The 12,654-nt window shown below is 33.1% G+C and overlaps 2 long non-coding RNA genes across 2 annotated transcripts in view; both read left to right on the top strand.

The window, feature by feature from the left end:
- Window positions 1–12,654, top strand: part of LOC136026222 (uncharacterized) — a 263,409-nt gene that overhangs the window by 85,030 nt on the left and 165,725 nt on the right. The gene's annotated exons all lie outside the window — the stretch shown is intronic.
- LOC136026220 (uncharacterized) lies at window positions 3,591–11,798 on the top strand. The gene is made up of 3 exons (XR_010617246.1): window positions 3,591–3,660; window positions 6,318–6,367; window positions 11,330–11,798. It is a non-coding gene; the product is annotated as an uncharacterized LOC136026220 (long non-coding RNA).

The following is a 12,654-nucleotide window of genomic DNA, read 5'->3' as shown; positions in this document are numbered from 1 at the left end:
AGGTAACTAGAACTTTTAATTTTTAGGAACGTTTTATTAGTAAAAACATACGTAACTTACGAATTAACTTACGTAACGAACTTCTATATTCGTAAGTTCTTATTACGTATATGAGGGGTTTCATCCTCTCGTTGATACCTCGCTCTTTACACTAAAGCCTAAAATTAGTCCCAATTCCTTAAGAATCACCCCTGAATCACAAAAGCCGTAGAATAAATAGTTAAAATTAATAAAATTACTTTAGCGTAAAGAGCAAGGTATTAGGAGGAGGTGAACCCCTCATATGTAATAATTTCTGTTCATTTTAAGTTTTAATGCTGCTCCTTCCTTTCAGTTGAAAAAACTTTTTTAAATTAATTTTTTGACTGTTTATTTTTTAAATGCTAAACAATCCTGCGCCCCCTTCATGGAAATTTTATTCCACCATGACAAATTCCTCCATGGAATGTTTCTTCCACATTAACCTCCTTGCCTCAACCCCCCCCCCCAACCAAAAAAGACCCCTGAAAGCGTCTGTACACTTCCCAATAACCATTACAATATGTAAACACTGGTCAAAGTTTGTAAATTGCAGCCCCTCCAACGGGGATTTTGGGGAAGTAAGTCATCCCAAAAGACATAGTTATTAGACTTTTCGACTATGCTGAATAAAATGGCTATCTCAGAATTTTGATCCAGTGACTTTGGAGAAAACATGAGCCTAGGAGGGGGCTTAGGTGCCCTCCAATTTTTTAGGTCACTTAAAAAGAGCACTAGAACTTTTAATTTACGTTAGAATGAGCCCCCTCGCGACATACTAGGACGACTGGGTCGATATGATCACCCCTGGGAAAAACAAACAAATAAACACGCATCCGTGATCTTTCTTGTGGCAAAAAAAAAAAAATTCATATTTTTGTAGATAGGAGATTGAAAATTTTACTGTAGGGTTCTCTGATACGTTAAATCTGATGGTGTGATTTTTGTTAAGAATCTATGAGTTTTAAGGGATGTTTCTCCCTGTTTTCTGAAATAAGGCAAATTTTCTCAGGCTCGTAACTTTTGATAGGTAAGTCAAAACTTAATGAAATTAATATATTTTTAATCAGCTTTAAAATGCGATTCTTTTGATGTAACTATTCTTATAAAATTTCTTGTTTAAGAGTTTCGGTTACTATTGAGCCGGGTCGCTCCTTACTACAGTTCGTTACCACGAATTATTTGATAGTTTTTTATCATGGAATTTTTTCTTATATGTTTTGAGTTTTTTCCATAAGAATCAATATTGGGGGTTGCTATTTGTATGTTGGAGAAACTTTTGAACAATTTTTTATGCTTTCGCTAACAGCATTTATTAATTTAATTTTATAACTCCTGAAGTTGACCTAAAAAATAAAACTTAATATCATTCCAAAAAGACCTTTAGTAGTAGCCTTAAAAGTTTCAACTTATTATCCCCAGTCGTTCTCGATACATTAATGAGGTGCTTATTGGCAACCATAAACAAATGCCTTTTGATTTAGCTTGAAGCAACATTTAGTTTTTAAGTAAAATAGGCCAACTGCATAATTGTGGGGGCTGACATGCCTAATATCCCTAAGGACATAGTTGCGGGATCTTTCTACCATGCTGAATAAAATGGTCGTCTCAAAAATATGACTGGGTGCGTTTTGAAAGTGAATGGGCTTGAGAGAAGGCCTGCGTGGCCTAATAACTTTTTATTCTTATAAAGGGCACTAGTACTTTAATTTTGAATCGAATTAGCTCCTTTATAAATTACAATGATATATCCAGCTATTATAGAGTGGTGCTGCCCATGACAAGGCTAATATGCTCTTTTGAAAACCTGCATGCATAAAGTTTTTTCATTTAATTGAGACTCCTCCCAAACGTTTCCTAAAGGTTTCACCTTAATACACATAACATCATTAGTTACAGTATTTTTAGTGGTAGCATTAAAAGTACAAACAAAGTGCCTCCTGGCTAGTTCAAAATACCCCACAACTTACCATAAGGCTCTAACTTAATAAAATAAGTTGTTCTTCAGATATTGGTTTGTCACCTTTTTTAAAGTTCATATACTCATATTTTGTTTTTAGTTAGTTCAAACATCCACCTAAATATTTCTAAAAAATTTCACGCTAATACCCTCAGCTTGTCTAGTAGTAATAGCTGTAGCAGCATTAGCAGCAGTATAGCACCTTCGGTTTCTTCAACATCCTCTTCAAAACACGATGAAAGTTTCAGCTTAATACCATCAAACGTTCCTGAAGCATTTCTGATGCGTCCGCTTGGCTACGTGTGTGGGCACAGTGGGTTTTGAAATTTTTCCATACAGTTTCTCTGCATCCCAAATTTTTCGCCTTAATCCCTTTAGTTTTTAATAGCAGTAGTAATAGTAGTAGCAGTAAAATTTAAAGCTTTATGGGTAGTAATAGCAACAGAAGCAGTATTAATAGTAATAGCAGTAGTTGTATGAGCAGAAGTAGTAGCATTAAGATGCAAATACTTTCTTGGTTCGTTTAACATCCCTCAAAACAAGCCCTGTTAATTCAACTTCACACACCAAACTGTTTCTTAGATATTGCTGTTACACTCTTTTGACTACCTGCATACAGACGGTATGTTGTGATTCACTTCATCTCCCCCACTTAAAATGTTTTGAAAGTTTCACCTTCAGACCCTTAGGCACAGCTTTAATAGTAGTCGAAGTAGTAATATTGATATTACTAGCAACAGTATTGAATAGTAGTAGTATTAAAATATTGTCCTTTGGTCAGTAGAAAATCCCTCCAATCTATTCCTGGATGTTTTCACCTAGGATGATTTGTTCCACAATGTGGAAGGTTCCAAATTGGTGATATGTCCTTTTCATAGCCTGTATTTTGGTATACTTCTTGAAATTGTCTTCTCAATACTCTTAGCCTTCCAAGAAGTTGCAACAAAAGTAGTTGCAGCAGTAGTACTAGTAGTAAATGAAGCAGCAATAGTAGTAATAGCACCAGTGTGCACATTTTGCCTTTTAGTAAAATTTAATATAAAAAAAACTAGTTATTTTAACTGAAAATAAGGAGCAACATTAAAACTTAAAACAAACAGAAATTACTCCGTATATGAAATGGGCCTTTCCTCCTCAATGCGCCACTCTTTACGCTAAAGTGTGACTCTTTCTCTTAACTCTACTTTTTAAAACAGTAAAAACTCCGTATATGAAATGGGCTTTTTCTCCTTAACGCCCCACTCTTTACGCTAAAGTTTGACTCTTTCTCTTAACTCTACTTTTTAAAACAGTAAAAAACTTTAGCGTAAAAAAAAACCCAAAGAGATCATTAAATAAAAAAAAATCCAGATCAATTTCCGTGTAAGCTTCATGGCTATTTTATAATCTGCTCTTGACAATTTGAGTTGTGGTAATTTTGCAATATGATACTGTTTTTCTAATTAATTTGGTCGAGAAAATAAAAATAAGAATTTGTAAGAGAATAAATTCGAAGTTAATGTTTGCGTGGGTAGAAATTGGCAAGCTACTTGACAAGTTACATAATTTTGCTGAATTGTGTTTCGGAAGAAAAATATAAGAACGATTGTTATTCTAAATCATTTCTTTGTCAGATTTCTATAAGCGAGCACAAAATGAGGATAATTCTGTTCGCTATAGGCTACTATTTAGCAGCCTAGTGGGTAAGTGTTTCTTTATATTTTTTTTGCATTGCTCTAAATGTTTCAAAGAAAAATAAGAAAATTATTAGGACACAGATGGACATACCATGTGTAGCCGGTACTTTTTCTTTTGTATCGCTTTAATTTACTCATGTTATTTTTTTTTCTGAAAATTATTTTAACTTTGCAGTTTCACCATCAAAATGTATTAGGACAAAACAATGCGTAGTTTCCTGATATGGGGGATATTATAAAGCGGCAATGCTATAGTGATGCCTATAGTAGAGGGCCATAGTTTTAAATGTATTATGTTTTTTTCCCAGATTGACTTCGTATCAAAGGGGTCATCATATGAACTTCGGAAGGGGTCATTTAATTTTAAATCCAAACTTCTAGTACCTTTTAACTTAAGCTTTAAGGGTAAAAAATGATCGGAAGGCAACCAACTCACTCCCCCTTCATCGCAATTTAGAAAATAGGGAAAAACAACCCCTAAAAGTCATAAAATCTTAACGAAAATCACACCATCAGATTCACCATATCAAAGAACCCTACTGTAGGAGTTTTAAGCTCCTAGTTACAAAAACGTGGAATTTATTATTTTGTTTGCCTGAAGACAGATCACGGATGGGTGTTTATTCATTTTTTATTTTTTCCAGAGATGATAGTATCGACCCAGTGGTCCTAGAATGTCGTGAGAGGGCTCATTCTAACGTAAATTGCAAGTTCCAGTTCCCTTTTTAATTGACAAAAAAAAATTGGAGGGTACCTAGACCCCGTCCCACGCTCATTTTCAACCCAATGTCACCGGATAAAAATTTGGAATCGTCATTTTGTTCAGCATAGTCGTAAAACATAATTATTATGTCTTTTAAGACAACTTAATCCCCTAGAGTCCCTGGAGGAGGGGCTGCAAGTTACGAACTTTGACCATTGTTTACATATAGTAATGGTTATTGAGAATTGTACAGACGTTTTCAGGGGACTTTTCACGTTGAGATGGGGGAGGAAGAGGGGGTTACAGTTGATACTATAAACCCTAAAAAAAAACGCGTATCCTTGACTTTCCTCAAAGTTCCACATTTTCAAAATTCCACATTTTGTAGATGTGAGACTGAAACCTCTACAATACTGCTCTCTGATATGCCAAATTTGACGATGTAATTTTCATGCCACTACTCTCTTGAGGGATATTCTTTTTTTTTAAATAACCGACAACTTTTCTCAGGCTTGGAGCTTTTGTTCGTTAACATTAAACTTGATTAAAGTTTATCATTTGATCTTTTTTCTTTAGAGTTTCGGTTACTGCTAGCCCAAGCCACTGCTAACTTAAAGTTTATTACCACGAACTGTTTGAATCACCAAATTCTAAGAACAAAGCATTACACAAAAAAAACTTGTCGCATTTTTACCTTTTATCTACCACAAAACTTTTTCAAAAAATTTTAACAGCATTCACCCTTAAGTCAGTTTTATAACTCCTCTAGTTGATCTGAAAATAAAACTTAGTAACATTCTCGAAAAATTCAATCTTTGCTTTTTGAAAACCTGGATACACATACACTCCTTTGATTTAATCAAATTTAATGAGCAAAAGTAGCAATAGAAGTAACCCCAAAAAATTGAACTTGATGCCCTCGGTCGTTATTGGGATATTGCTGACATGTCTTATTGGTAACTAGCATGAAAACAGTGCGTTTTGATTTAACTTAAAAATAATATTCAGTTTTTAAGAATAATGGGTAAATTGCATAACTTTATGGGGTTGACCTACCCGATAATCGTAGAGATATATGTATAATAGACTGTTCAGCTAAGCTGAACAAAATGCCTGTCTTAAAATTTTGATTGAAAGTGTTTGGAAAATTACGGGCTGAATAGGAGAGCTGATTGTCCTCCAATAAATTTTGGCTCTTAAAATGTGCAAAAGGGCTAGGATTCTTAGTTTTTTATGTAATGAGCACCCTCCAAAGTTTCTGCAACCATGAGGGGATGGGATGGATGAAGAAAGGGCAGTTCCCCTCTTCTATGGAATAAATTCTGCTCATTTTGGGGTTTATTGTTACTCTTTACTGTCGTAATAACTGCTTAGACCAAAAATTTTCCCGGAAAGCATTAGCAAGTAGAAAATAATTGGACAGTTTTGAAACGTTTTAAATTTCTTTTACAGTTTTTTGTTTGTTTTCTTGTAGAGGGGGGGGGGGTAACTTCGGCGGGGCCTGTTTTCTGGGGAGGGGGTAACTCCTAGGATCATTTCTATCACCAACATACCGATATACTCCTTCCTCAGTCATAGAGTAAAAACGAAACAAGATTTTTTTTTCTCACATTTATAGAATACGCTTGCTCAGATATTACCCAAATTTCTATTTGGAAAAAATTGTTCATTTTAATTCCGTTGCAAAGATTTTCCGGTGAGTAACAGTGACTAAATGTGCTATTACTCTTGTTTCCGTTTATCATTTCAGAATGCTTATGAAATATGGTACTTGTAAAGAAAGACATTTAAATGAAAACATTTTGGACCTCAAAGGTTTGAAACCGAAACTAGATGACGAATGCCTAAGATATTTAAATTAGAGACATGTTTTTCCTAAATCGTATTGTTTGTTCTTTTATTACAAAAAACAGTTACGAAAGTAATCTAAGAAAGTAATCTAATATTTAGATTCTTCTAGATTTTTAATGGTGTGTGGAAGGTGATCATTGCATATTCACGGATGAAGAAGTAAGTATTTTTGGCTATTTGTTTATCCATATTCAAAATTCTCCTCTTACTCTTTTTCGTGAAAGTATAACTTTACTTTAAAGAATTGATATGCTAAACTGACACCGAGCCGGGACTATGCCAAAATACTGCTAGACAGCAGTAATTGATCTTAATTGACAGCTTATCCTTATACTTTCACCTTTGGAGGAGTTCCTGATCAATATTGGTAATCATAACTAGAAAAAAGAGTGGTCCCAAAAAGGTTCCTTGAGAAATTCCGACACGTTTAACTGATACGTCAGCGTCTTTAATATTTTTAATATTTTAATATTAATTTTTATCAATTTTATTATTTTAAAATTAATTTTTAATATTTTTTCGTCTCTTAATTTGGTTTGCAACCGTGTTGTAGGGAGTCATATTTCATACTATTTTCCTGTGCTTTCCAGCTTTAGCCTTGAAAAAAAGTTGTGTAGGAATACTCCAGCATCTGCTTCAGCTTCTTTTAGGTTTAGTCTGATTAAACTGATCCGCCTCAGATCCTATTTAGCTGAGAAGACATGGAAAATTTGGTTAGAATAATAATTTTTGTTCAAAGTTTGATTCCTTATATGAGTCAGTGAAAGTCTGATTAAACTGATCCGCCTCAGACCCCGTTTAGCTGAGAAGACGTGGAAAATTTGGTTAGAATAATGATTTTGGTTCAAAGTTTGATTCCTTATATGAGTCAGTGAAAGAGTCTGCTTTTGACGTATTCGCTCTGTCCCCCTCTACTTCAAAATGAAAAAGATCTATTCTTCTTAGCCCATGGATGACCCTTGGCCTTCTAAAGAGTGGAAAAGAACAAATTCTCTTTGGAAAGCTTTTAAGTCAGCAAAGCCATCTTTGATTCTGCTCGTCTTCAGCAATTCAAACTCTACAAGAATCTTTTCAACTCCTTGTGCCGGTAGGCCAAATTCCTGTATTATTCCAAACAGTTCTTGGATTGTGGGAAGGAAGTTCAAAAAACTTGGCAAGAGATCATTTCTGTCCTATAAGGCTCTCTTCCAGCTCTTCATCTTGATCTTTTTCATCTTGAAGTAGAGGGGGACAGAGCGCATACGTCAAAAGCAGACTCTTTCACTGACACATATAAGGAATCAAACTTTGAAAAAAAAATCAGTAATTGTTCGTTGACTAGTACTGCCCTACGTTTAAATTTGTTATTTCAATTCTGGATAAATTTGAAATAACTTAAAATATTGGGGATGAATACTAATTTCGGTACAAAGGCCTTGTTATTAATACTACTAAAGAATTTTGGTTGGATGAAAAGGAGTATTATTATTAGTATGGATAGAAATTCTGTGAAACTTTTGAATTTCCACATAATTGAAGCCATCACAACCTCTGAAATAGGATTTTCTTATCGATAAATGCATTAAATGCATTTGCGTAAATACATTGAAGTTCTTCATATAAATAGAAATAGAAAAATATTACCATTTAAACTCCTGAAAACTAAGCTCAAAGCAGTATTTGCCACCCCAAAAAATTTATTCCGTTAAAATGTTCTTTTTTTCAATCCACCCTAACCCACCTAAACAATAAACCCCCCCCCCTTACAGCTTATCAACAATTACAGATGACCAAACGTAGGATAAATTTATTACAAGTAAAGCGAATCAAATTGGTTGAACCCGGTACTGCCACCATGTGGCATTACTTCTTTTGCAACTGGCAAGTCTAAAATACAGTAATTAATATTTTTAAATCAACTAGCTTCTCGTAATTTTAAATTGATTTTAAATTCGTTCCCTTTGGGATAAATTTTTTGTTTAGTGCCCTAAAATGGCAGGAAACAAAACCTTCCCCTAGCCCAACCTGTATGGTCACTTAAAAATAACTTTAAATTTACTTTTGAATGGGCTCTCTATCAATTATCTTAGACTTTCGGTTTGATCACCCCTGGTAAAAAGCAAAACAAATAAACATGTATCGACCATGTTTCTTTTTCTGAAAAGCAATGCAAAAATTCACATTTTGAAAATTGGATCTTGAAACCTCATAGGTTTTTCTGATACGATTTATCTAACAAAGTTATTTTCAATAAGATAGCTTGCTTTGGGGGGGATGTTTCTTCTTTTTTTCAAAAATCAGGCATTGGGTGGTTATCAATAAACAGCAAGTATTTTATATATTTAGAATCAGCATAAAAAGCTTATACTCTCAGTTTAGCAATTGTCATGAGAATTCCAATTCTATTTTCGGTGAATATTGGCCCAAGCTACTTTTTACTTCCAGTTTTTATCACAAACTATTTCATAAGGTTCTCCTGTGACAATACGATAATAAAAAAAAAGAGGGTCGATTTGACAGCTGGATAATAAGTTTAAATTATGTTTTTCTTTCTCTAGTCAATTTTTTTTTTGCGAAAGAAGTACATTTTGTATGGCTGTTGTAAAATCAAAAGGTGGTATCTATGCAGGCAGGATGATTTTTAAGCATTTCTACTCCTTTTGTAAACTATTCTAAGGCGCAGGAAAATGCATAATGACAAAACTACATCTTTTATAATCTACGGAAGCAATAAATCTTTCTGTAATTTTGGTTTCAGTTTTATCTTCTTTTACTATTTAATGCATTATAATTAAATATATTATTGATTAAATAAATTGATCCATTTGCCAGGAATCTTTGTCATTTAAAATTTACTGTATTTTCTTTTATTTTGCAAGCAGTTTAACTAAGTTTTTCTTAAGTTTAACTTAAGTTTTTCCTAAAAGTATTAAAAAATTAACTTAAACTTATTTCTACGAAAAATATCCTGAAATGTATTCCCTGTCACCCAACCGTCACTGCTTTTTTTGTGTCTCCCCCCCCCCCCTGGAAAATATTGTCCAGTTTGGCAGTTTTTTAGTGAACCCCAGAAACTAGCTGTTCGTAGACTATATTTTTGTTATGCTAAATTCCATCTCAGTTACCCTCCTTGGATTAGAATTAGTTACTTAATGAATAAATTCCACCTAGTTTTGCCTATATGTGTTATTGATTAAAGGGTGCTTGATTTTCATTCTTCTATGTCAATAGTATCTCATTCTTGGTCAGCATTGTTTAATTGATTGTCTGTTGGTGTTGAATTGTATTTATTTATAGCTTTTTTCTCTTATTACTCCATCTTAAGGTTTTTTCGCCCTCTTTTTGTAAAAGATGGGTTAAAAAATAATTATCTTATATTGATGGGTTATAAAGATGGGTTATAAAGATGGAAAAAATATATATCTTATTTATTTATTTATTTATTAATGATATGTGAAATATTTTAAAGAAATGGATCGTTTTAGATGTCAGTTCTGCTTATAGGCCTTCTTTTTTTTGAATAAAGTTACCTACCTAAATAATTGAATATCAGATTTTAAAACAGTTTTTAACAGGGAAATGTAAATTAAGATTGATTTGTGCTAATAGTAAAAAACTCCAAAGAAAAAGCAGCTTTTGAATACAATGTCTTAATCAGAAGAATTAAGTTTTGTAGGGTTTCGGTTACTATTGAGCCACCTCACTCCTTACACACAGTTGGTCACCAAGAAATTCTTGGCTGAAAAAAATGTTTTTAGTGAATTCTGTTTGGTACTTTTGAAAAAAAACCTTCTTGTTGGTCCAATTAAACGAACATACCGTTTCAGAAGTCGTTTGATTCAGATGAATTATTGTTGTATTGGTTGGTATCAGTAACCTAGTAAATCATGACTAGATTAGTAGCGTCTAATTAAGAAAATTATGATTTATATTATAGGTTTATTTGCTCATTATTTTTCTGTTTCTGTTTTTTTTATCTTCATTCAAAAACAATCAAAAACTCCTAGCTCTCCCCCTACATTTTTCTAAACTGGTCCAACTGATGTGAATATGAGGTATGATTAAATATTCAGAAATGTATGATATTTGTCCAAAATGAGGCTCTTAACCTTATGCAGTCTAAAAAATCTAATCAGGCAATATAAGGCCTGAGAAAAAGGCCAGGGTTTATTTTTATGGGAATAGCCAGAGGAAAATGAAAGATACACTACTACCCCAGTTCATTTGACGTTCATAAGGTTTTGAGGTGAAGAGAAATATTAATCTTAACACCAAGAGTATGACACAAAAACTGCGGTAATAACAGTGGGCAAGTCCCAAAAACATTTTCATGCACTCCTTTTTGTGCCAGGATATCAATCCCTAAGATGACCAATGAAAATGATTCAATCCCAATTTTCAGGACTTTTTAAAGAATGAAAGGTGAAATTAGATGGGATACCTATTACCGGTGGAAAAAGATAGGCTGTCAAAATCTTGCTTATCGGTCTTATATTTGGAGCCTAAAAAGGAGGGTCTCGCTAATGGAAAGAGGTCGTAGAAAAAATATAAGAGTAAAAATATTTTTAGTGAATCCTGTTTGGTACTTTTGAAAAAAACCTTCTTTTTGGTCCAATTAAACGAACATACTGTTTCAGAAGTCATTTTATTCAGATGAATTGTTGTTGTATTGGTTGGTATCAGTAACCTAGTAAATCATGAATAGATTAATAGCATCTAATTAAGAAAACTAGAATTAGCGTCTAATTAGGACAAAACAGAATGATTTAAGCTACATATTAACATATACAGCAATCATCATTTGTAGATTCATTCTACTGATTATCGATTACTGACTAATCAATAGTAATTTTTTTTATGACGATCGCTGTATATATGTGATAGAAATATATGGAATTTTGACCCTTTTTTTTTTCTCTGTCTAAATAAATGAATTTATCCCCACTTGAAAATTTATTTGTTTGTCATAGATAGCCATTGTGGTGCAAGAAGAAACTACCTAATTTAAGGTGTTACGTCAAAAATTGTGGTGCAAGAAGAAAATACCTAATTTAAGGTGTTACGTCAAAATTTGTCCAAAAACCTTTTGAATGTAAGACTATCTTTTATCTCCAATCGATTAACGTCCTTTTTCTTTTCTAGGTTGAAAATTAAGAGAGCTGAGCAGTAAATCTCGAAACTAAATCTGTAAGGTCTGTATACCTGTTGCCGTCTTTTTGTGTGTAGCATTTATTTTCACATACAAAGACGTTGCAACAGGCGTGACTCCTTACAATTATAAAGTTTAAATAAAAACCAAGGGTTCTCAACCTTAAGTAAAGTTAATTTTCAGTAAAACTATTTCTTTTTATCTTCTTTTGTTTTATTTTAAAAGAAATGGAACCCTTAACATTTTTAAATCTGTTATTATTTTGCTCATCCCTTGCTAAACGGATTTACTGCTCATCTAAGCTCTTCTACTCTTTACGTGGCTTCTCCGCCTCAGCCAAGGAGCCGCTTCCTGAGTCAAGAAACAAACAACCAAAGAATCACAGACATTTTTTTTACAAATTACAGAAGAATTTTTTTTATGTAGTTTCTATAATTGTGTTAATAAAGTTTTATGTTTTCATCCTGTTTTGGTATATTTCACCTAACTTCACTTCTTGAATGGGGTCGCTATAATACAGCAGTACCTATATACTTAGGGAAAAAATAACCCCCGATGTCGTTGGGGAGACGGCTGTAAGTTCAGAAATTTGCCCATTGTTCACGTATCGTATTTATTATTTAGAAGTTAATACATTTTTTGGGTGGTGGTGGGGTAATTGTAGTTGGTTTTCATATCGAGAATTTTCTGTGGAGAGAGAAATTGACAGAGGAGTAACTTTTTAAGGAAAAATTTACATTGGGGGGATTTGACAGAGTTCTTGCGCGAAATTCTTTTTAATTGTCTTACTTTCTTTTTACAAACTGAATTTTTCATGTAGAGATCATTCAATCAATCAATTTATTGATACTAAAAGAAAAAACTATTACAAAAGAAAAGTGGTTACTAGGCCCAAGAAGCTTTGCTTGTAATGGACTACAAAGAACAAGAATAAAAAAGTGTTATAAAATATATACAAAAACAAAACAAAAACACTGGAACAAAACAAGGACAATGAATAGATAGGACATTTAACAGATAGAAGATTTAGAAGGAGATTTAAAATATAGCTGATAATGATTTTAAAAGAAGAGAAGAGACATACAAATTAAGAAAGGATTAATAAAGAGAGAGAAAAATTATTGAATTGGAAAGACCCGACGAAATAATGCCTTTGCAGAAAGAAAAAGAGGGACATCTGAAGGGATGGAGTTCCATAATTGAATTGATAGATATACTGGAGACCTCTGGGCTGCTGTAGAAGATCGTTTTGGTAAAATAAATCGTCGAGAAGAATTACGTAAAGAAGAAGGGGGCAACCTCTTATAATTCAGAATAA

The sequence above is a fragment of the Artemia franciscana genome, chromosome 4 (assembly GCF_032884065.1).
Source record: "Artemia franciscana chromosome 4, ASM3288406v1, whole genome shotgun sequence".
NCBI lineage: Eukaryota > Metazoa > Arthropoda > Branchiopoda > Anostraca > Artemiidae > Artemia > Artemia franciscana.
The sequence above is the reverse complement of the archived record's forward strand: the minus strand, read 5'-3'. Positions and strand labels throughout refer to the sequence as shown.